Source organism: Convolutriloba macropyga, chromosome 1 (genome assembly GCF_964194025.1).
Source record: "Convolutriloba macropyga chromosome 1, txConMacr16.3, whole genome shotgun sequence".
Classification (NCBI taxonomy): domain Eukaryota; kingdom Metazoa; phylum Xenacoelomorpha; order Acoela; family Convolutidae; genus Convolutriloba; species Convolutriloba macropyga.
The window spans coordinates 23,749,775-23,776,368 of record NC_134468.1 but is presented as its reverse complement, the minus strand read 5'-3'; the positions used below and the strand labels follow the sequence as shown (position 1 = coordinate 23,776,368).

Here is a 26,594-nt window from a genome sequence, read left to right as displayed (position 1 = left end):
CATGAGCGGAGGATTGGCCGAGGAAGAGGCGCCAGTGTATTTAGAAGTGAGACTATCTTTGCCTTCCCCTTAATTATTCGGTACAGGTATAAATAGCATTGATTGATCGGGGGCTAATAGCATTAATAAGTCTGCTTAGAACCTCCTAGAGGGAAGTCAGTCACAGTCACACAACAAACAAGCAAAGAGAGGCTGAAAAAAAGGAACAGAAAAGAAAAGAGCAGTCAAAATAGGTAGTTGTCTACGCAACTAAACTCATCAACGCAGAGAGCGTTTTAATTAGAAATTGTTTTCACAAAAGGGAAAACTGATTAAAAAATGCTGAAAAATTCCATTTCCCAATCCTAACACAGCCCACAAGCAGAGAACGAAAGAGGAGACTACTTTTGTCGATTGGGATTTTAGGCCAAGACACCAATTAAGTCAAATCTATCTAAAATGTCAAGCGGCAGGAGGAATAAAAAGTGAGGCTAAATAGTATCCGCGTGTAACAAGAGCAAGTAAGTCAGTCAGTCAGTAACAAGAGAAAAAGGAAAAGCTCTTACCAGACAGCAGACCCTTGCATCCAACTTGAATAATATGGCTGCTGCGGCTGAATCTACTTAATATAACTATCTATCTATCTCTCACACTATCATCACTTGCATATACTTCCATCCTGCGCGCCTTATCCAAGGTAGCAAACCGGCTAACAACCGGAATAATAACACATCATCATAATCCACGCCACCGTCGTCATCACGCAGTCTCGATAAGGCAGTGCAGTAAAGGTAATAGTCACAGGTTGACGAGAGCACAAGTTGTAAAAGTTTGAAGAGTTAAGGCAGTACAGTTGTCGGCGGCCGCCACTTACACACGAGAGGACGAACAGGATCGAGGAGGAGGAAAAGGGAGAATAGAAATTAAGGCGCAAATAACAAGGGAAAATTAGTACTGAAACTGGAGGGAGATAGGATAGAAATAGTATTGCAAACGGAATAGATAGATAGATAGTGGAAGTGGAGAATAACTAACAGAGTTAGTAAAAAAGAAAGAGAGAGAGAGAGAGAGAAATAGAGGAAAAAAATAGGAGTAGAGTGAAAGAGAAAGTGTTAAAATAACAGAGGAGCATCTCCCCTCTACACTTGAATGACTGCAGTTTATGCAGAGTAGTAATAAAAATGTGAATTTAAAAACAAAGAGCAAAATCATTATGACCTTACTTTTTCACACATCTTTAAATTTGCCCTGCGCTCTGCAATATCCTATACATTTTAGCCGTTTATCAGGATAATTACCACCGAAATTCATATCTATTCAATGGCCATTTTAACTGAGTGGCTCTTTACTCTCATTTCTATTCCATGTTTTAATTTCTCTTACCTTTCACATCCCAATTTCCTGCCGGATAAGCCGAGCCGAGCCTCCATTTAAAACTCTTTTCACCTCGGATATGTGAACTTAAAAATCTGCTGATCCATTAGCAATTCAATGCAGCTAAATCCTCTCCGAGGAAACATAATTATCTCCTTCTTAACTTACATGTGCCAATTTCCATCCATAATTAGTCCCCAGACCAAATATCTCAAATAAGACGTGGTGAATTCTAAATCCAGTTTCTATTCCCGGAAGATCATTTGAAATAATGATTTTTACCGCACAACTATGTCTGTCGAGGAAGCTTTGAAAAAAATATCCAGTGGGGTGATGAAAATGACTGAAAAACGAAGCCTGTGTTGGCACAGTTCACTAAACCCAGAATAGATTAACCTAGATTGATACAATAAAGAAATTTATTCGACCATAGTTTCAAGCAGCTTTCATTTCATTTCTGTTTAATCTCAAATTTTAGGGGCAAGATTGGTTTAAAAAATTTTGAACTTCTTATTCCAATGAAATTCAATCTACATAAATGTTTTCCAATCAGGTATTGAAAGTTAATTTCAACTTCGATAAATGGTAGTATTCTCCTATTTTGTCTCAATACTTCAGTGGTTGTTTTTCAACTAATTGAGCAGTTTAGCTTCACATTCAAAAAGGAAGCTGAGGAAAAAAGTCTTTTTGAACGCTCGGTCAATACATCTAGAATGATGCACATCCATAGATAGTTTTCCACCTCAATGCAACCAGCAAGCTCGAAAATACCTGAGGCTTGCTTTAAGCTGGAACTCTTCCATATACTTTCGCACAGACAACTTAGGCACATTCATGTCTCTAGAATGGTCACTGTTCTTGAACTATTGAAGCGTTGGCTATCTCATAGGAAAATCCCAGTTGCCGAATAAGCAGGTAAGCAACGAAAGCGTTCAGACGAAATAGTTTTCTAAATGATCAACAGTTGCAGCAAAAAGGAGCGCTTAACAATTGGCTGGCGATTTCATAGAAAAATATCGCAAAAAGAATATTGGTCGTTTAGGCAATTTTCAGGTCAACTTCAGAATTTTTAGTTGCTGTTGTTTAAAGAGAAGCAATCAAAAGAAAACAAAACGCTTTGTGGTTTCGGTAAACGTGCTGCCCAGAGAACGACAACAAACTGATATTTTGTCCCAATTCGTTGTCGTTTCTGTACGTCTATTGGCTGCATGACTATTAGAACAGATTTGTTAAGAAGTAACTGAAGTGATAGCGCGCTCTAATCTGTTTACTTTACATAGTTAAAATATTCTTATCCATTGACATATTTCGTAAACAGTACAATCCAATCCTTGTGTGATCGCAATTTTACCCAGTTTCCGAAGTTTATCATATATTTGTTGTTTGGATATGAAGGATGAAATGCTGGTCTTTAGTATTGATAGATTTAAGTTTACAGGTTCTATCACACGAGGACAACCTTCACGAATTTCCTATTACTTTTGAAAATATTTTCCTAGGACTATTCTATATTTCCATATGTCCTTTTGGACACCATAGAGGTACATTTTGGCGGTTAAATGTAATTTAAAAAGTTATGCAAATCATTGAACAAAGATTTAAAGCAGAGTTAAGCTATTCGGAAAAGGAGAACGCCACCAAAGATTCTACAACTCCAACTGAAAAACGCAGAACGGGCTACTGAAGGCTCTCCAAAAATTAACTATTGCATTCAAAGAATATTTTAGCCCAAAATTGCACTAGATAATAGATGTTACAATAACTTCCAAGCTGAGAACATTTCGTGAGAGCCAACGGATAAAAATTCTTATTAACACATGAAGTCTTTCATCAAAAAGATCAGATTTTTGCTAATTTAACCCGGAAACAGCAACCAACAACTGTTGAACAGTCCGCTATCAACAGTTAGGCAGACATGACTTTAAAAATGTACATTTGCTTAGAGAAAAAAACGGTTTGGTAGGAAATTTTTCAAATGCTGGAAAGGTTGAAACTTTTAGTACCATCTTTTAGTAGCATCGTTTGTTATCCTAGCAATAGGATAGTTGTATTTGACTCATTAAAGTTTTTGAGAAAATAGAAAACTTAAAATTTGCATTTCCAGGGCGATGATTAATTCGAATTAGCTGTTGAGGTTTGTTAGCAAGCTTCGCCTTTCAAAAACATGATCCTAACTAATTTTTAGGGGGCTCAGCTTACAAAAATAGCCGTTTTCCATATTTTGTCCTTAACGAGTACAGTAATCCCTAAAAAGTGGTGTTTTCAAATTATTACTCCATTGAGAGAAAAATTGTAGGCGGTCTGGCCTATATACTACCCTATGACATGACAAAAAATTGACCCTCGTAGCTGTAAAGCTCCATCATGTCAACAATAAGGGCTTCGCTCAAATTTGTTTCGCCTTGAAAAGGGCCAAAAAATTCTTTGACAATAACATTCGTTTGAAAGGCAATCTACTAAATTAGCTAAGCATGAGTAAAGTTAAAGCTTTATGAGTTGTCATGGAAAGATAGCAGCAACAAGCTGGCATCGATGCCCGACATTTGTACAAAACCTTAAAAAAACACCGTTTTACCCCTTCCCGACTTATCAACTTAAAATAAAAACGGAAATTCCGTCAAGATACAGCATGTTATATATATGACACTGTTTGGTAAAAGAAATAAAGAAAAACCCTTGAAACGACAATGATATCCATCTAATACTTTCATGCACTGTTGTTGACAAAAATAATCTGAATAATTAACTTACAAATTCCAATCAAAGACGGTAGCAGTCTCATCCTATCGTAAGCTGACATCAACTGTACAAATAACTATAAATTCAATTTTCCAGTCATAAATTACTAGATACCGATTTTCAAGCGGTACAGATAACCACTATTACTAATGGAGTTTGAATGTCAATACAGTGGAAATCGTGTTGAACATCGGTCGAAAAACTTTTGTACCGTAATGGCCGAAAAGATAGCCAACATTCTCACATTTGGCGTAGATTGCGTTGCCGGGAAAAGCGGTCATTGTAAGCAGCCCTACGCATTAATGGGAACTCAGACAGCATACTCTGCAACTAGGTCAGCGCATCAGCAAACTCCATTTTAAAACGCGGTAGCCTGAACACGCAGCTGTGGTGGCTATTAACACAACACCATCTTCATTGTTATACAAAAAACTGGCACAGGGCGCTAAAATAGTTTCTCTATGTTCTCACTGAGAAGCTTTCATATCAGTAACAAAAGTCTACTTTAGACTATCTCTCTCTTATTGTTGCTGTGGTCATTATATATCTTTAGAATTTGGCAATTCCAAAAGACCTTTCTTCGTTTTTTTTCTTTGGAGGACCATTGAAGAGATAGCACGCCCTTTGATCCTTTCAAATTGTGAGTTTTAAGCGGTCTAGTCTATTTTGCCAAAAGAGACTTGAGCAGAAATACAATCTATTTGGTAGTTAGCTCGGGTGAACTGCAGACCAGTTCATGTTTAATTAATGCACACCTCATCAACACAACAGACTGAAGGATCTATTAAAATGTACAAGCAACTTCTGAGTTTGCGAGTGGTGGCGCCAAAATGCACTGGTCTGAAGCCACAAAGTCCACGTGATGTAATTCCATTGGCTGAGACAGTAAACAACAAAAACAAATAGTACGCGGCATTGCCTCACAATTTGGAGCAAACTGGGAAATGAGTGCTTCCAAAACAATGAAAAATGGCGCTCAGAATTTGTGAGTGGCTGATTACAAGCACAGGTGCAGCTGCATTTAGAATGATAGACGCCATGCGTGCGGATGCGCAATTACAAATAGGATGTATCCCCCTCATCGCTAACATCTGCTCTCATTTGGCAGTGCAGCTTGCGCCTCATTAATATTAACGAGCACCCCTTGCAGCCAATTTCACAATCGCAAGCAGTTCAGGTGCAGTTGGGAACTGATTAAACATTGATGCCAACTATTTTACTGTCACTGTCGGAGACAGAAAACAACAACACCACATAACATTTCACATTTCCACTGACTGACTAGTGCACTCTATTTGAAAAGATCCCTCTCTCCTTCACCTGCCAGATGAGAGGAGACTGGAAGAATGCGCCAGCCACACTCTCCAATCAACTCACCAATCGATGAGAGATCAAAACAATCACCTCCTTTCCCTCTCCAAGGGTCATTCCCCTATCAAATCCAATGCCCATCAAGCTACTCAATTTCAATTCAAAGTCTTCCTCACTGTAATCTCTTCTCACTCGCTATAAACTTAGGCAACACTCAGCTGCAACTTAGTACTAAAATTGGCAATTCTGACGTTTTTCACTTTAAAATTTCACACTAGTAAAACTTTGTCAACAGATTTTGTGACTGACGGGCACAAACTCACTTTACTAAAATTAAATGTTTAACTAAGATGTTGAAATAGCACCGCTGAAATCTCACTTGTAGATTTCAAGAACTTTTCTGACCACATGACACTCTTATTCCCTCAAATGGCATTTTTAAGATCTCCGTAGTGGGATTAGATTTTCACTGCCATATTATCGAGGGAAGCATCGAAAAAAATCTCCACACAATAAACTATCTCAGATTAAAATTTGCTAACATTAAAAATTTACATTTGAAAAGCACCGTTATAATCCAACTTCTGTCGGCAAAATTCAACACCTTTGATTTTTTCCACACTAAAACCCACTTCCCAGCGTTCGCTACAATTTTCGATTAACAAATTTCTGAGCATTAAATGAAACCGCACCTCGAAGTTTAAAAAGGAGCAACAAAATTATGGTTTCAATAACTTACACACTACAATTTTCATTAATCTCTACTCCTCTCTGCAAAATTGAAAATTTTGCGATATTTGAGGTTCAATACATGTTGATAAACATCACAAACTCCAAATACATCGAAATTCAATTTCTCATAACAAAAATGCAAACTGGCAAAGCCCCGAGAAACATTTTCTTCTGGCTCTTAGGCTCCACCAACGCATCATAAAAATGCTGATTTATTTTTTTTTACAAAGCCTTAAGCAAAAACTAAACTATATTCAAACATTAAAAATCTCAAGAGTAAAAAACAAACCCTGCAGATTGCCGGAAAATAACACCGATTGAGAATGAAGGAAAAGAAAAGCAATGATAAAAATTGATTGTTGTACAAAAACATTTAAAGTGCAAACAATTTTGATTGGATTTTGCAGTCATGCACACTCATGCTTCTTAATGAGAGGCGGCAGGGGCTAGTATAAATTCCAAAACGCATTAGAGATGTTAACTTAGATTTATAAAAACAAAGTTTTTTACTAGAGGGCATCTAAAATTGGGCATTATGGTTTGATCCCGTTTCTATACTGATTCTGTTAGCGTTATATTGCTTTGCTGGAAAACTGATGTTTAGAATGAGCGAAGAATACAACTAGCCTAAAGAAGTCAAAAAGATTTCATGAAAAATGTTGAACAAACTGTGAATTGGAACAAGCGAAACAAATTTTATTCGATGAAGCAATTAACATAGCCGGATGACTCCGGCATAGACTCAAGGAAGATATTCACTGAGGACCAGGCCATTTAAAAATTACGAAAATTACGAAACGATTTAAAAATTACGAAAATTAACGGAAGAAAAATAAAACCCGTAGTGCAGCCAAAGTTCAAATTTGAAAAAAAAAATCTGATACAATTTCTTTATTAGCTGCCACTACGAAACGAATTTTGGCAAAGCAGCTTGAAATATAGATAGCCATCATTCAGTAAATGACTACCATCTGATTAAAACCACAGACGGTGGTATAAACAGAGAAAACTGAGGAAAGGAGAAATGAAAAAAAAAATAATGCAAAACTGCTTCATAAAAGATAAGAAGGTCTCTTCAGACAATTAATCCGGGGAGCCTTTAAACCATTCTGCCGCTCAATCGATGAACAACCCAAAGCGAGTCCAAAAAACGCTAATCAACAATCAAAAAGCTAGAAAACAAAAAACCCGACAGAAAGCACTAATAAACCAAAGTTATTCCAGTAAAAATGGCCATGTATACCCTGTAAGTGGCCACCCTTCTTAGTAACAATACACCATAATGCCTATATAATAACTCTAGATCAAACAGTGAACAAGAAAATCTATTGCGAAAACCTTAAATTCAGAAATACGCAAAAAAACTTAATGGGCCAAAATTTGATTGATATTATTCATTTTCTTTAACAAACACAACTCAAAACAAAAATCAATGGAATCGGAAGACATCCAACACCACTTAAACAACCAAATTCAACCAGAAAAACTCCACTAAAGAAGAAATTTACAAATATTGCTCAAAAAACGTCTAACATGGCAAAATATTTCAAAACTGCATCTAAAAGATAAAAATTTGATTCCAAAATTCAATAATGATCCCAAATGTACTAATTCTAGCTTATATAATCGAGACGAACGCCTTTACATGAAAAAGTTAGAATTAAAAAACCGTTTTGAAAAAACCGTACGTGATCAGAAAATTTCGCTCGCTTAGCGCAAAACTTTTTTACACCTACTTTTCTTTTTCTCTCTCTCTCTCTCTCAGAATGATGCTTGAACAAAAACCACTGTAAATTCACTCTCTGAATGACTTCTGTTCAGTTTATTGACCTAAACACGTCTTTTCACGTGCATTTAACTTCTTATAAGACATCCTCCAAAATAAAAGTGACCCATTAAAAAAATAGATCACCATTACTGCTCTTTGATTCGTAAAAAACAGGAGCGCTACAATAGCCGGTTGAGAAGATGAGGAGCCCGATTAACATCTAAAGTGTTAACCAGACACCAAAAGAAACCTGCAAGTTTTTTTCGAGAGGTCCAGAACATGACAAACAAACGCGGAATGAATTACATCCTGATTTTCCTTGATAAGATGGGGGAACGCTGACAAGGCAAACTCCTCAGCATGAAGTTAATGTTTCAAGTTGAAGCATCAAGAAGTTAGGAGCAAAAAGGACATAAATCAATTAAATCGGTCGAACAAACAAATTGCGTCCAAACGAGACGGACGCCCTACAGTAGCTTCAGAGATCATTTGCTCCTCACACACTTTTAAAAAAAACTGTTCACTTCATTTTCAGACACAATTTAACTTGGTGTAAATTTTTTTAAAAGCTCAGTACCTAAACTCACTAAAAGCGCAACGAAAAACAAACGACCGTGAAAATTTCTTTAACCTTTTTTTTAATGGTTAATAGTAAATGATGAAATATTTAAGCGTAGATTTTCAGCGCTTCAAGGAAGGAAATTAGTTGAAACATATTTTTAATCCTGTTTTGAATAAATACAGAAGAAAAATTCCTGAGGCGAAAAAATTAGAAGCAATAACTAATTTTTCAAAAATATTTAACTAATAATTAGAATACTTGATGTATTCACAGCAATATAAAAAGTAAAAAATTGTAAGTCTAAATAATAAAATGCTCTCAGACTGGGGAGGACTTCGCTTTCTTAGTAGTTAGTTAAAAATTAGAAAGGATAGCCTCATTCGATGAGGTGGGGACAAACAGTACATCGGGGGTCAAGTAGTTGCGACTGGGGGTGGGTGGGGGTCAAATAGGGGAGAGGTGCTGGCCTCAACTTCAGTTACCCTTCCCACCATGAATTTTCACTGCCAAAGCTGTTCAGCTGAAGCGTTCATTTAGCGAATAGCAAAGCTCTAAGAGAGCTCCACAGACGCAATGCCTGTCGTCTTTACCAGTTTATACTGTATCTCTGTTTCTCAAAATCACGAGAATCTGTTGCTCAGCTGAACAGTCGATCATACAAAAATCAGTCAAAATGCATGAAAAAGATAAACAGGTCTGTTTAAAATTACTCCTCCGAACCTTGGATTGAGAGTAATAACAAAATAAATTCAGCTCGAACTTCCTATCGAATCAAATCACACACTATTACTAATATGCCTATTATTATTATTATTATTATACAAATGCAATCTAGGGTACCAGTTAAAAACGGCAATAATCGCCTGTATCCTGCCCAAATTACCCGCGAATTGCTGCTCTGTGCGACAGCTACAACAACAATAATCAAATCACGAAAATCGCACAAAAGAAGTATTAATTGGCAATCATTTCAAAAGTCGACAATTTCAACGTCATGATATGACTCGCTCACCGTCAGTTTTTAATAATGGTGGAAGACGAAAAACATCATTAGTCGCGAAACCTCTTCACGTGAAACCGAGTAACGACTTCACACGGCATACTTAGGCGATAAGGCACATTGCGATTTCGGAATAGCACAAACACCACCAATCACCAAAAATTGCGGAACTCAACAACAAATCAAAATTTCATACAAGTTGTATATCTAGCTCATCAACTCGCAATCTTGACATTATGGCAAGGAAACAGGAACCGACAATTAAAAGTAAACAATTCATTGTTTTTTTGTCTTAAAGACAATTTTGCACCAAAGTCGACAATTTCCTTATTATGTGATCTCAAAGAGTGAACTGCACGTTACGTAAACCTAGATGAACTTTAAAAAAATAATTGTCAAGACATCATAAATGAAAAGCAAAAAGAGCGAGAAAATTTGCACCAAAATGAAAATGACAAATCCTCAACCAACCAGAAACTATTCCAAATACCTCTAAATAATTGTGAACAATTTAGAACGAAGCCATTATGTACGAGCGGTAATATTGCCTAACAGAGACTCATTCATTCTTTATTTGTTCTAATAAAAAACAGATAATTAGATACAATTTTTTTTAAAATGGGATAATTAATTGATCAAAAAGTGAAGTAACACGTTGCCGTCTGTCAGCGAGGGTTTTAATCACGTTACTTACTGTTTCTTGGGTTTGAACTCATTTCTTAAGCAAAGCAACTAGTGATGATAGTAATTAAAGAAAAGCATTAAAACGCCCTCGATAATAAGGCAAAATTAATCACTCGAATTGCCGATTGTTTCGCACTGACGTTCACAGCGAAACTAATTGATAGAAAAGTCAAATCGAGGCAATAATTGAAAGACGTTTCTCTTTTTTAATTAAGAGTAGCTGTTGGTGTATTGAAAGACACGGTGGAATACGTCATTGAAACACTTTAATCATGTTTGTCTTCTCAGGCACAAGAGCTAACCGAGGCGGAAGAACGCACTGGAGTTGATAACTCAGACGCTAATCGGTAATGGAGTTGTTGTTGTTCTAAGGAGATAAAAGACAATTCACTCATTGCTAGATATGATAAATATTGAGTTTAATTTGTTGTTTTAAATTTAATACATCAAAACCCAACAAAACAACAAACGCTTATAGATTGCAATCAGCCGAGTAGCGAGTGAAGGCACATGAATTAATTTGATATGGTTTGAGAAAGAGTACAGAGTTAGAGCGGAGGAGAGAGGAGTGAGAATGAAGCAACTCAAACTGGGGAGAGGTGAGGGCGCGCGGATGAGATGTGAATAGAATAGATGAGGATGGAATATTTCTACCGGAGAAGGAGAAGAAAGGCTCCCTCCTGTTGCAGTAGCAGCAGAGCAATTTGTTGATAGAATGAGGCAATTAGCTGATAATGAAGGCTATAGACAGATATGATTAGAAAAATGTCAAAAATAATGATAAAAGATAAACAAAAAAGGGGGAAATTGGATGGTTCAAGTTTAGTTTCTAAATTAAACATTGAGAAAGGAAATGGAAAAGCTGTGAACGTAATTGGGAGAGTAATGAATGAATAGAAGGCGGATAGTAGTGGGCCTATAAAATCAGTGATTGTCACTTGCAAGTGTCTGAGAGGGACTAGTAGTAGATGTGGTGGTGGATGAAGGGGTAGGATAAAGTGAGAGGGAGCGAGAGAAGGCAGAGTGCGAGGAGGCGAGAGAGGATACTGTTTTATTTAGTCTGTTTACTTTTAATTCTTCCCCCCACTTTCCATCAGCTTTTTAAATTAATTCACCTTTCTAAGGATTCCTTTGTGGCAAAACACAAGGCCGAACCTCTGACATCTAAGGTTCAATCGATACAATATCCCACAGATGGATAGTGAAGATAACAAATATTTTGAAGGCAAGAGCAACAAATGTACAAAGAAATATGAATCTCCAAACTAGCTTCCGTCTTGTGTAATAAATACACGAATAGGAAGTAATCTACCAGTAAAAGATAGTATTAGTCCAGCACGCACAAGGTACAACGGTAATGATAAAAACATCTGTTTATTCAACAACTAAGCGTTTAGTCTTGAATTGTGATTGGCGACAGCCACACAAACATCGAAATGCAGCACAAAACAGCTGAAATTTCTCGGACAAACATTTTACAACACAGTGCAACTCACGTGTTTACATAAATTCAATATAAAAAATTCATCACATGAAAAACTGTCTCCAATAAAAGCAGTGTCTTCTTAGATGACTGATTGGATCGCAGCAATTTTTTATTGTGGCGAGGAGACGAAATTTAATTTCACGTCTAACTCAGACGCTGCCTTCTGTTTTAACAGAACAACAACAACAAAAAATAACCATCAACACAAATACACATCATCCTCCCTTTAAAATGAATTAGCGAAAACACTCAACCAATTTTTAACTACAAATAATGAAATTGTGAAGCAGCAAAATCCGGTTATTTGTTTCTAAGAAAAACACCAACCTGTAAAACTAATTGGTTCCCTAATTAGAAACTCGTAAGTCTACAGAGTCAAGAAAGTTTATCTTTTTTTGAACAAAATATCCCACGTAACACGAAATTACAAAAGCACCAAAGGCGTCATATTCATCAACTGAGCTACCTTTTTAAGCTACAGGCGTCACTTTATATTGACTCTTTCTGCCATTAGTTAAAAATACTAAACTTGTTGAAAAGCTTGCTTCCTTTTGGTGTAGCTGATTAGTCCCGTCAAGCTTCCAGAGTTTTTAAGGCATAAAAAACTTGAATCAACTTTTCCGATACGCCCACGTGAGACCGCGCTATTACGTAAGCAGTAACTGCCTAGATCTCATAACCAGAATAAAACTTTTACATAACTTGTATATAACTGATAACATCAAACTATGGTAAAATCAAAATACAATAACCCCTTCTTGTGCGCAACATCAGAAATTTTTAAAAAAATCAGCCGAATTTTTTAAGTAACATAAAAGCAACTGCCTCAATTTATTTCTCTAATTACCAGTATAAAAATTGTTTTAAAACTCAAAAAGATGAAACTTACTTGTCATCACAGGAGAAGTTTTCGACAGAGAATGATGGCGTCTTTCCAAATATGGTTAGGAATCCGCCAGTTCAAATAGCAAATTTTACACGGAGTGAAGAAAAGGTTTGAAAAATTGATCTGCAGTGACTTGAATTAATTAAACTTAATTAGTAATGAGATGAGCGCAGTCATGCGAAGTTCGATTAACCACTCGCGTCCAGCACAAAAAGGCTCAATTGTTTATAAATTAATTTTCTCTCTTCACTTTTGGCCGAAACTCAAACTAGAGATAGACAATGAAGGCCAAAAAATAATCTACAATCTCACCAATTATTATGACACTGTGACAATTACGACAAGATAGAAATAAGCACACCTATGGCTGCGTGTCTTTACAAAGCAAACTTTTAAAGCTAATTACGTGGTTGACAAAAGGTCAGTTCGAACTCTGCAACATGAACAGCAAAGAGCTGTAAGCATTTGAAGTATGCACCATTTTTAAAGCAAATCTTCACATTCGCTCTACAAAATGCGTTATGTCAAATATTAAACCAAATTAATTGTTAATTACACCAATTATGTACGCGACGCTTTCAAGTTTTTCTATATCTCATCTTCAAAGCATTTTTTTTGCATTGGGGCCAAAAGATCGAAGCATATTAACAACCACAATGCATGCCTGTTAAACAGCAAATGAGACGCATGCACTGTCACCTGACATCAATACCGTCTGAGACTATTGCCACAGTCATTATACTCCACCACTCACCCATAAAATGAAAGAAACAAAACTCATCTCACTCTGCGTTCAAGTTTCATTTATGGCTATATTTAAGAATATCTCATATTAGAGCATATAAAACAAACATGCTTCTTCAAAAATAGTGTACAGGTTGTTTTGTCATTTTACCACGGACAAAAATGAAGTTAAAATCTCAGTGAAACGCTTATTTTCGCTTATATTTTGCTTTTGACATATTTAATAGCACAATTCTGGTCTCAACTTTTATAAGCACAATATCTAAGGAAAACTTTCAATTGATCAGACCTAACAGTCGTATATACTGTCAATAATTCTGTGAGGCAAACAATGCTTATAAAAATCTTATATTTTGAGACCTGGGTTTCTTGGATATTTTCCGCTATCACCCCCAATCCTATATGGCCGAAACTTAGGCACCCCCAATATTAACGTTCTGCTTCCTTCTGGAAAGGTTACTTATGATCATGATTACGTACCTAGTTATGATCAACAGACACATTTGCAATATTTTTCAGGAAAATCAAAGTTGTAGACCCCTTAACAAAGTGCGTAATTCCAAAAAAATGCAATAAGAACAAGTTTTTGGTGGATGTTTACATTATATGCAGTTCGTTATTATTATAAAAGATCCGGTTTCTTTTCAAAGATGAAAAAGTAAGAAATGAGTTTCGTCAATATTTTCATTACTTAAATTTCAGATTAACTACTGGATCTTCGAACTTGACTGTTTTCTCTATAAAAAATTGAATGGTCTTCATTTTCATTGTGGTTTTCCTTTTCGGTTGACTTTGCTTTATTTAACAGTCCCTAATTCTGGACAGATCTTAAGTAAATCAATGCCAAATCGTTAAACAGGCTGAAAGAGATACTGTCTTAAAAAACTCTTCATCATCGGAGACATCTATCATTAATAGAGATAGCTAGAAGAAAGACACTTCCCTTTTTGATATTATGATCTAAATAAGCAGAATAACAGCTGTTGAAAATTAAACGAAAAGCACTTTTCCAGAAAACTCAAATTCTCAAATTTTGTAAAACTCAGTTTCTCAAATTCTGTACAAACAGTTTTCAAATCCACGAAGTCAGAACTTCTCCTTTATATGTTCTGATTTCTTAGGACCTCTCCCTTTATCTGTTTGAAATTCTGAGACATGTATACTAAAAATTTTAACATAACTACAATTTAACATAACCGGCTAATGGCGGACGAATTATTCTCGAATGACTGACTACCACGAGTTTGGAGTATTTCGGTCTGATTTTATTGTCGCATTTAACTTAAGGGACTTCAAAAGATGCTATAAGAGCTTAGCAGGAAAATATAAATGCAAAAAAAAATATTTCGGGGAGCTTTTTATTTCAAATTTAGTGGGGAACTGTGGTCAATTGAGTCCAGCTTTTTAAAATGTGAACAAGAGAAACGTGAAAGTCGTTCAAGCAAATTTATTCGTTCAAGCAAAGACACGCGGATAAATTAATTGCGTCGTTCAAGGGCAAATAAACAGAACACAGTTAAGTTGCGCGAATTGCTCTCAAACGACCGCGAGCTGTTGGCTTTTGTAGTAGTAGCCAGCCGGGGCTTAGGGATGATATCATTGGGGATGGGGGGGGGGGGCGTAGGGTTCGACGACTGCGGGGTCCAAATCAGGAGGGTGTACGTGGGAGTGTTGGGCGGGGGGGAGGACAGTGTGCGTGGGAGTGTATGGGGTGGGTGACTGAAGGGAGTCAAACTTTTAAGATCAAAAACCGCCCTTCACACCATGAAATTGTCTCCCTAAAACAGTTTTGATGAATCGCATACTTTACCTGCTTATCCCTTTTCTGAGGACGAGAAGTTAAAAGGATCAGACCAAAAACCGCTCAAGCAAAAATCGCAATAAAAAAACCACAGGACTAATACATTTGCTAAAAACTTCACTTGAGAGCAATTATATATATATATATCTCAAAACACACCAAGACCGATAAAAAAAAGTAATATAACTATTTGCATTTAAAATGCAAATCTAAGTTTCAAAACTTAGATAAGGGCATTGATAGGAGCAAAATTTTGGCCAAACACGTGCTACAAATGCATGAGAAACTCTTGGCGACTGAACTGCCTCACTGTCCACGAAATAACAAAATAAATAACATTATTTAAAAGTAACGGGAGAAAAAACTTGCACTATATCAACGTTATTCAGAAATATAGTCGCTGTAGCTGCGGCTTCGAATCAACCTAAACCCTATCTTCTGCAATTTTGTTCAGTGAACTTTAACAGTATTCATAAAATTAAAAATGTAACATTTGCTTGTCTCTAAAGATTTGTTGAAGTTCTAAATTAAGGAGGTCAAAAGAAATAAGTAATGAATTTGTCCTTTTGAGAAATTTTTCTTTGAATGGGGAAATGTGACATGCATTACAGAGCATAAAAATTATCAATTCTCAACACTGAATTTTGAAGACTATTTGATAGTTTCTGCTGCTCTAATCTCTATTAGTAAAAATTTTTTCTAGGCTCAAATTAGTCTTCCTTTTTTGCTAATCTTTAAACGCATAAAACTCCCCTTAGCAAAATGAAATTCAGATGAGCGAATCGTTGATAGTAAGAAAGTTTTCAACATCAAAGATTATCGATATTACTAACCTGCTCCTACATACTCCAAGATTATACTTTCAATGCGGCTTTCAATTTCCAGGAACAAACTCGTATCCATGAAGTGAAATAGGGCCCGTTGGATAGTTGTTACAGATATATGGACAAAATTAGATAAAAGAAAAATTCCGTCAATAGGTTTGAACAAGTTTTTGTCTCAAGAGAGTTCAAAATGTAACCTTATAATTGCAACTGTTTGCAACAAAAGCCTGTTGACTAAAATCTGTCACAATACACTCGTAAAGAACCATATGGTACTCAACTACATCCCTCTCTCTAGGTTTTTTTTCAAAAACGTTTAATATTTTCCAAATATACTTCGTAATTGCATATTCATTTATAAACACAAAACAAATTAAAGATATCTCACCTTATTTTTCGAAGGATATGTAGCCCAAAGTGAAAGAAGTGTATAGCTAAGATATGGACACGTACATTGCTGGTTATGCTTCAACACCAAGGTCGTCAAATGACTATTTCATGCCTCAAATTCCACAACTTTGTGCCCTTTAGTCTCGTACTGATAACTAGCGACGCATGACGCCTACTTGTTTAATCTAAGCTCAGGAAATACCACTCGATACAAATTTATCACAAGGTCGAAGTACGCTTAACTGAAATGCTAGCAAATAAGATAACTAACAAAGTTTAAGCGCTACGATTTTTGAGTTCTTTATAGAAATTAGTTCAACATCATTTTAATTTGCTAACTTATAAATATCAACATCTTACGCAAATATGAAGATCAAATGTTAAGCACACGGAATTTCTTCAACCTGGACAGAAAAGTTCACCGAGTCTTGTCAATTTTAAGTTAACACACCAGGTCATCCAATTCTAACAGCATACAGAATTCTTGACCGATCCGTCCTTCATAAATGTAAGAGTAGATAAGACCGTTTCCTCAAATCAAACAAATCTAAATCGACATTAGCTGACGGTATGTGATCGACGACAGTGTATGATAAATTAGACGTCCAAATCTACATTTTCTAAAATAATAATGCGATCACAATGCAATGCCGCTTTATTTCATACTCTGGGCAAATAAATCAGAACGACGTAGCAGTCATTCACCGCCACTGCAACTTAGCAAGTAATCTATAAAGGATCAAGGCTTTGTGCTCAGATTGGGAAGCAAGATAAGCTATGCAACTACAGCAGCTCGACCTACTATCGGTAAAATGTAGGAATTATCTTTTACATTCAAAATTTTCCTGTTATCACAAGTTAACTTTCGAGAAATAACAGCATTCAAACTCAGCATATATGTTAAAAGCCTCGATGAATAGAGAGCTGGTGGTGAGCTGGATTTTACAGTATAATAGATTAGCTGGCTTTCGCGGGCATGTTCGTTAAATACCGAACAAAAACGACGATACCGACGAAAATCAAAAGTGCTTTCGTCATTTTTGTCTAGGATAAAACAACGCTACAGACAATTTCCCAAGTTTAAAAACTAATGATTTCTCAACTAGGTCAATAATTATTTTCCTATGACTCTACTCCAAGGATACAAAGATGGTGGTTGATGATATAAACCTAATCATAGTTATGTTTACAAGTATTTTAATAAATTACCCTTCAAATAACAAAGTTTTTGCCTATGCCTTCTGCATAGCAGCATACTTAATTGTTGTTGCTTTTTCCGTCAATGAATCAGTTTCTACACAACGCTCCAATCTCGCCACTATACACAAAAATACCGATATTTCCAGAAGAATGATATAGCTACTGTCACTTACAGAGATAACTGTTTTTTAACCGTTGCAATTGGCATTGTCCGAAAGATGCCTTAGAAAAAATGCATCTCCTGCTAATATGAAGATGCATAATAAAGTCATCTTAATGCATCACCGAGAAACCACGAAACAAATGGAAAATTCCATGGTAGCCACAGTAAAATAACTGTAAAAATTTGGTTCTTTCCTATTATAGACCCCTAACTCTTATGGTCAGAATACCAAAAGCTCCCATCATGTGAACATACCAGAATTTCTTGTGTGGAGGGGGTGCGGCTATTATGAGATGGAAATTGGTAACATGGGAAAGGTGAAGATAACAAATTATGGATCTTTTCCGTTTGTCCCCCCCCCCCCAGTACGTTACGCGCCCCCCAGTTACAGAGCACGTGCCATTACATAGTAAATCACATGTAAAAATATTGCAAGTGCGTCTGGGGGGTGCAAATAATACGCGCCCACTAAGCTGGGGGCACAAACGGAAAAGATCCCAAATTTTTATACAGACATGCAGAAATCTGTGTGGTGTTGCAAAAACTGAACTGAGCTTAATACGCCGATAATGAAAATAAATTAAGAAATGCCCCTCCCGAACAACACGTGAATATTGGTTTGTCCAGGCCCTCCCAGAACAAGTCTTCGTAAAGACTTTCGTACATTTCAAATCACCAAAATGAAAATATTACCTTCCAGAAAAATTAAAGGAGTGCGATAGTTTTGGCTATGAGGATGATTTTTAAGATTACAGCTCCAGAGAAGAAATTGTCAATTAAAATTGATTTTTAAAAACGGACGGTTTCGAACATTGCGTTCATCGTCAGGTTTAACAATCGAATATAAATATTTACAAAGTATATACACTTGTATTTGACTCTATCTATTGAATTCTAAGAAATGAGTTAAAATAAGAATTTTCGAAAATATTTACAGTTAATGTAAAACAAACCAATTTCTCAAAATAAAATTACTTCTGATATTTAAAATAACCGTTTTCGAACTTAACGTTCATCGTCAGGTTAAAACTGCTTCACAAATTTTTGAAGGACAAAATGAATATGAATTTACATTTGCCCGAGACAACAATTAAAACAACTCCTAAAATTCCAACTACATCAGGACCCCGACATTGAGCTTAAATCACTCGGGTTAGTGTTGAAATGTCAATCTGATCTATGGAAACTGCTGAAAAAGAACAGGGGGAAAAGGAAAATGTGCAAAAATCAAGGGGGGGCAAAGAAAAAGCGAATGCTCAATGGTAAGTGATAGCATTTCTTGGTGTTCGCTCACCGGTCTTTCAACAACCTTCAGCTATGCTAAACTGTCAAGATGTTGGTTGAGAAAAAATTTGCAAAAAAAAGACTGTTGGAAACCATACTTGGACTACGAAAACAATGTGTGTAAATATGAAAGTATCAGATGCAGAAAAAAATTTCTTAAAAATTGCCTTAGCACAGATATAATTCCGGATTTTTTGAAATTTCGTGTTCCGAAAACAGATGTTCTTTCGGATCAAGCGGTGCATAGTTTTCAACTAAAAATGCTAAGGTCGGAAATTTCCACAGCAGCTGACACGCATCATAAAACTGACCAAAAGCGAGCTGCTAGTCGAAAAGTTCTCCTTAAGAATAGAGATAACCACCTACTGCCCTCCGTAATTTTTGTTTTGCGCAACCGAGTTTGCAACCATGCAGTTAATTCTGAACGAAAACTGCAAAGAAAACTTGCCAAACTTTCTAGATCGTCTAAATGCGATCTAGTACTCATCGAAACAGTCCAAAAAAGTGCGACGAAATGGATAATAGGTTCTTCTCTCACATATAAGGAGCGTTTAATCAAACTGAAAATTCTACCTCTATCTTTTTACTTCGAACTTCACAGCTTATTACTACTATGTGATCTCATAAACAATAAATACAACATTGCCATAGAAAAGTTTATACATTTCAACAACAATAATCGGACAAGACAAGGCGCGAAATGTGAAATCAAACTTACGAAATAACGATTATTCAAAAGCGACGAAAATTTCTGGTCGAGAACAGCCTATCTCTAAAATATTGTCAACAAACAGACAGACCTTACAGACAACAAAAATATAAAATATCGGATCAGCGACACTTATTGGAAATTCTTTTTTAGAAGTTTTGACATGTGCACAACGAAATTGACATGTGCACTTGGAGAATTTGCTGCCTGTGCAAAAACTGTAACCCCATTTCGAAAATATCTCATTTATAACGATCAACAAGGGTGCTTCAACCCGTGCATTGCAGAAGCCTGAACTACTACTACTACTACTACTACTACTACTACTACTACTACTAATGTGAAGACAGTAGCGGTTCTAGATAATATAATTTTGCCGGGATTCGTCAGGGACTTGCTCGATTTTGCTCCAAAACATCCAATAAGGGACAAGTTTGAAGAGTTGCATTTCTTGGCGGACATAGACAGTTTGATAAGAAATCTGCGTGAGAACAATGAATCAGAAGAAAAACTGTTCGAAATTGAAGCGGCATCAAAATGGTATTCAAAAACCATCACGGAAAGACCTTTAGATAGAGCATTAGCAAACGTGCAAAAATATCTGCGTGACAACGCCCTGAATGCTGTTCATTTTGATAAGGGGGCAGGGTTTTGTGTTATGAAAAAGAGAACGTACGCAAAAAACTGGAAAATGATTTAGATTGCGAACAGTTCAGAAAACTTGAAAAGAGTTGTGATAATATCGTAAAGAGAAATGAAAAAGAACTAAACAAAGAACTTTTGGATATGAGAAAAAAGGGAAGACACCGGTTAAGGTTTTCGAAGCTTTAAGGTCCACTGGAGCGCAACCGGCAAGGTTGTATGGATTAGCTAAAGTACACAAAAAGAAGCCCCTCTGAGACCTGTTTTCTCTACCCCGGGAAGTTGTTACCACAAACTTAACAAGTTTCGAATACCCTTTTCCCAAAAGATTGAATGAGCAAACAAAAAACTAACAACACTGACGCACGAAAGAATCTGGAGCAAATAAAACTTGAAAAAGATGAACAAATCCTATCATTAGATGTAAAAAGTTTATACACCAACGTTCCCGTAAAGGTAACCAATAACATTGCCCTGCGATTGTTTTATGCTAGGGACGATAAAACAGACATACTTAGAACAACAATGAAACGACTGCTTGAATTAGCCGTCACCAACGTCTATTTCAAATGCAATGAAAATTGGTACTGTCAGATAGACGGGTTGGCAATGGGTGCGTCCATGGGGGTGATTTTGGCAAACCTTTGGATTAAATCAAGGGGGGCCACAGCTGAAATTACAGACACCTAAATGTAAAACCAACACACAATCTAGCACTTGTCGCAATTGCGAACACCGTGTGACAGCATGTTTCATGTGTGTTTAGTGTGAAGTCTATAATAGATGATTCCACGCAAAATGTCAGCAAATCAGTAACACAGAATATGATAGCATGGAAAACCAGTTCTGGATGTGCTCCTTCTGTCGTTAAAATAATCAGACTGACATTAAACATTCGTCCGAAAATAAATTTTTTCTAAGATATGTCGACGATATTGTGAGAACAGTTAGAGGTGACACAAAAGAGCAACTTGATGCGGTCAATAACCTACATCCAAATCTCCAATTAACATTAGAAACAACAGATGATAAAAACAGTTTGCCATTTCTGGATATGTCAATTAACGTACAACTGGAAGGGAACATTTTTTGCACATGGCATCAAAAGCAACAGATACTGGAACAATTCTGAACTATCGTAGCTGTGCACCCCTACAACATAAGAAAAGCATATTACAGGGAACAATACACCGCCTGTTCCGAGCCAACAGCAATTGGGAAGCATTCCATGAAGCATTGACAAAAAATGAAGAATTTTGGGAACGTAATCAATATCCTAGGCATTGGGTAGGGAATATCGTCACGGATACAATTAACCAGCTGCGAATGAAAGAACAAAGAAAAGGACATAGATATAACCCGGGTGTAAACGTAAAACATAAAGAAAAAGCTGAGAAACAACAATTTGTACTACAGTACAGAGGCCACATCTCTAATGAATTTATAAAGAAGTTGAACAAAATTCATCCTGTACAGACGACTTTCACCCCTCGGAAATTTAAGAGCTGTTCACCTAGCCTCAAGTCTAGCTTTGATAAGGATCTCAAATCCCTCGTGGCTTATGAACTCACTTGCAAATCCATCAATGTGGGTTAGACATGCAGACATATTACCACAAGGGTTGCAGAGCAAGCCAAGGCGAACTCATCGATTTGAGTACATGAAATCGAGTGCAGCGGTGATAAAACAGCTTTCAGTGGAAAATATTAGACAAAAGCAGCAGCCAATCTAAGTTAATGACACTAGAGGCGCTCTATATAAGAACATTGAAACCAGCCATCAACACGCGCGATGAATCACGAACACGAGAATTGACACTGAAAGCTTAGTTTGGAGATAAAAATCCAACTTGAAAGACACGTTAAGAAACGAAAATTTCAACTTTACAATTGAACAAAACCAAAGTAAGTTTAAAGCACTATATGTAGGTTTTTTAATAAAAAATCATGTCGATATGCATCTGCTACATCAATTCGAAAATGTATTTTTACTCAGATGTAAATATTTTGTAGATACGATTGTAGATATGTAAAAATTCGTTTTAAATTTCCTTGAATGATTGATTTTAGTGATTGTCATTTTATTTTCTGGTTATTCATTATAGCATTTTGTGTTGTTTATAACCTGACGATGAACTCAGATTTCGAAAATCTTTGTGAAAAAGTTTTAAATTGAAAATCTTTTTTTAAATTTTAATGAAAACAACGCTAGGAACTATCTTACAAAATTAAATCCAAAATTCTTTCTATATAAAGTCAAGTTTATGAATTGAACTAATATTTCAGCGTGAGTTCCCGCCTCCTATATTCATTGCGTGCTTAGTGTCGGCTTCAGTATGCTGATGTAGATAGCTTCGATAGTCATGAGCTTCTCTATTTTCAGACAAGCATCCAGACTTTTCCATTCAAAGAAATTCGTGGAGCCACATTATTCAACAAGATGTTCAACCACCTGTGCATCCTCCTTTTGATGTTCCGATATCCTAGTCGTAACATGCCGGTTTGATTGCCCGACATAGATAGATCCGCATCAATTAAATATGATCTCATATACCACTTGGGACTTCAGGTCTCTATCGAAAGATGATTTCAGGGTGGGGAGGCATGATTTTAATTTTTGCGTTATAAAAACTACTTGCATATCGGATAGTTTTTCAATTGGCTTGTAAAGTTTTGAGTAAGATTGCCTCTGTATTGTTGAAAAAAAATTGGTTTATCATTAGGTACCTTGTTTATATTGATTTACAATTAAAATCATAATTTCAACCTTCTGCTTACATTTATTACACCAAAATTATTTCAATCCTAATTCAGGAGTTTTTGAAAATATCGAGTATTTCGTTTTCTTTTCCTGAAAAAAATTTTTTACCTTCATTCCTATTTGTTGTTATCCCTTACTTTTGGGGTCGACAATGCTGGATAACCACTCTGCTGGATACCGATTTTCAGTCCAGATCTCCCAATTTTTCTTAGGAGCTACATCAAACGACTGCCAGTCACTGGCTGCTTTGAAATTTTTATGTATGATCCCTTGATGACAGATAATTTTTCTATCATCGTTTACGTTTATGTTTAGATCTAGGAACGCCAGGTCACCACTGCCGTTGGTTGTCTCCTGAGTGAATTGTTAATTTTTTTGAAGAAAATTTGCGTAATCAAGGAAATCTAGAAGGTTTTCCTTGACACTGCACACTATGTAATTCAAATATTTTTTCAATAGTTTCAAATCCCCTGTGTCCTATGCAGTACAATTTTCTGCACAATAGGAACAGATCCGTACAAGAATTTCCTTCTTATCACTATACTGAACACTCACTACCACATAATAGAGTGAATTGACAGCTAAAACATGAACAGTCCTGTATGTAATAGTTCAGAAAATTTAAATTGATTTTACAAAAAGGATCCTTTTTGAACACTGCTTATGTCGTCAGGTGTAACCAATGAATAAATGTATTTACAAAGTGCATAAACTTGTTTTTGGCTCTCTATAATGATTTCTAATGAGATTGTGGAAATTATTTACAGTTAAAACCATATTTGAAAAATTTTATTTACCTTTATGAAAACAAAATGAATCATTCTTAGTTCCAGACTTTTTTAAATTCTAAGGTAATTTGTTTTCCCCTTGAAAATGAGCTTTTACATTCTTTTCAATCTATTGTTATCCGTTATTAGTTGGGTTTGACAAAGTTTTGAATTAACATGTACAAGAATGCTTTTCGAGTTTCGCAAGACAAATACTTTGCATATGAACTAAAACTTCAATGTCATTTTCTGCCTCCGGAATTCGTTTCGCGTATTTAGCTGCGGTTTCATCTTTTTGATGTAGATCATAAGTTCTTCAACCCCGCGACATGCATCAAGAACCTAAGATTGAATTTTATGCATAGTACCACAACTTTCAACGAAGTGCTTACCCTCAAGAAAAATTCTGTCTGATGCTCCAAAATTCTAGTTGTAACAATTCGGGAGGTTTTGTCAACATAGATGGAGCTGCGTCTATTACATATAATTTTATTTACCACAGCCAATTTGAGATTTTTATCAAAAGCACAGTCATAGGCCATCCAAATGTTGGCTCAAAACGTGAACAACCCAAGACTGTGCAACTGCTATTGAATTATGTTTTAAAGAAAACCAAATAGTTCATAAGATTAAAATTGTAATGCTAAACTCTAACGGAATCTGCAAGCGTCTATCAACAGAGAACTAATAGATAATGGGCAGCGAAAAAACATATAATGAAAAAGGTAAACAACTGGAACTGTTCCCGTTAACCTTTTATCTCAAACTGCATGAGTTGTTTTACCTCGTATCGATTTTGAAGGGAAAATACAATGCTAATGAAGATAACTTTTCCATTGGAACGGTGATACTATACGACAAGGAACACAAGGAGAACTTTAATTGCCAAAAAATCTTGCTGATTTATATAGCTTCGATAGTCATAAGTTTTGCTATTGTCTGGCAGGCATCCAGAGTTTTCCATTCCATGTCATTTGTGAAGCATGAACATTCGGATGTTGACCCACCTCTGATTATTTCTTTTGTTGTTCTGATATCCTAATGTTAACAAACCGGCTCGCTTGCCCATCTGAGGTGGATTCGCATCCGTTACATTTTATCTCCTATACCACATGGGATTTCAGGTCTCAATTGAAAGATGATTTAAGTGTGGGGAGGCATGATCTCATTTTTTGCTTCTTAAAATCAGTTTGCAAAACGCAGAGTTTTTTCAATTTGCACGCAAATTTTGAGCAAAGTTGCCTCTGTTTTATAGAAAAATAGTTGGTTTATCATGAGATAAAATACTATTATGATTTACAGTTAAAATCATAACTTCAACATTTTATTTACATCAATTACACAAAAATAATTCAATCTAATTCGGAAGTTTTTTGAAATTATGGAGTAATTCGTTTTCTGTCCTTGAAAAGAAGTTTTTAACATCCCTCCTATTTGTTTTTGTCCTTTAATTATTTGGTTTGACAACGTTTTGAATTAACATGTAGCATATTGTCTTTTGAACTTCAACCGTCAAAAATGTTGCATTTGAACTAAAACTTCAATGTCAGTTCCTGCCCTCGGTACTTGTCGCGCATAATTAGTTATGATATCAACAACTTGATGTAGATCATTACTTTTTTAACCTCGCGACACGCTTCTAGAACCTAATACTGAATGCTATGCGCTGTACCACAACATTCAACGAGATGTTTACCCTCAGGGAAATTTTTTTTTTGATGCCCGAAATACTAGTTGTGACATGTCGGCTGGTTTGGCCAACATATATAGAGCTGCATCTATTAAATGTAACTTTATATACCACATGCGATTTCAGATTTCTATCAAAAGCACAGCCCTCAGTCATACAAAAACATCAAAACGTGAACGTTTGATGACTGTACAACTGCTATTAAGCGTTGCTTTGAAGAAAACGAAATGGTTCATAAAGTTGAAAATTGTAACATGCTTTACGTCAAACAAAATCCACAAACGTTTTTCAACAGTGAACGAGTAGATAATGGGCAATGAAGAGACATATTACAAAAAACTAAAACAACTAGAACCGTTCTCGATAACCTATTATCTCAAACTGCATGACGTGTATCCCCTCCTATCGATTTTGAAGGGAAAATACAACGCTAATGAGGATAAAATTTCCTATTGGGACGGCACAATGCACGACACGGACGCGAGGAGAATTTTTATTGCCAAAAACAAGACTACAAAGCTTGCTGATATATATATATATATATATATATATATATATATATATATACATATACATATATATATATATATATATATATATATATTTCGACAGTCATGAGTTTTTCTAATGTCCGACAGGCATCCTGAATTTTCATTTCAATGTCATTCGTGGAGCCACAATATTCAACAAGAAACTGACCCGCCTGTGACTTTTTTTTGATGTTCTGATATCCTAGGGGTAACATACCGGCTCGCATGCCCAAAATAGATGGATTTGCATCCAATTTTTTATCTCATATACCACGTGGGATTTCAGGTCTCTATCGAAAGATGATTTAAGGATGGGGAGGCATGATCGTAATTTTCGCTTTTTAAAAACCACTTGCAAATCACATAGTTTCGTCAATTTGTTGGCCAAATTTTGAGTAAGGTTGTTTCTTTATTGTAAAAAAGTTGTTTTTTTATGAGATAAAATTTTAGTATTTTACAGTTAAAATTATAATTTCAACATTTAATTTACACTTATTACACCAAAACTAATTCAATCCTATTTCCCTATTTCTTAAAATTACAGGGTATTCGTTTTCTGTCTCTGAAAA

At 35.9% G+C, this 26,594-nt stretch overlaps 2 protein-coding genes across 6 annotated transcripts in view; one reads left to right on the top strand and one right to left on the bottom strand.

The window, feature by feature from the left end:
- The window catches only part of LOC142336774 (uncharacterized), a 50,617-nt gene extending 33,686 nt beyond the window's left edge, over window positions 1-16,931 (bottom strand). The window contains exon 1 of one of the 5 annotated variants that reach the window (XM_075385715.1): window positions 16,279-16,931. The gene's annotated coding sequence lies outside the window, so the exon portion shown is untranslated. Of the gene's footprint in view, window positions 283-545; window positions 1,203-10,159; window positions 11,480-12,524; window positions 12,762-16,278 lie in introns of those variants that run through there. The other 4 variants (XM_075385693.1, XM_075385700.1, XM_075385707.1 and 1 more) reach the window with 4 other exon arrangements.
- LOC142347436 (COP9 signalosome complex subunit 6-like) overlaps window positions 1-26,594 on the top strand; it is a 527,653-nt gene that overhangs the window by 35,829 nt on the left and 465,230 nt on the right. The gene's annotated exons all lie outside the window — the stretch shown is intronic.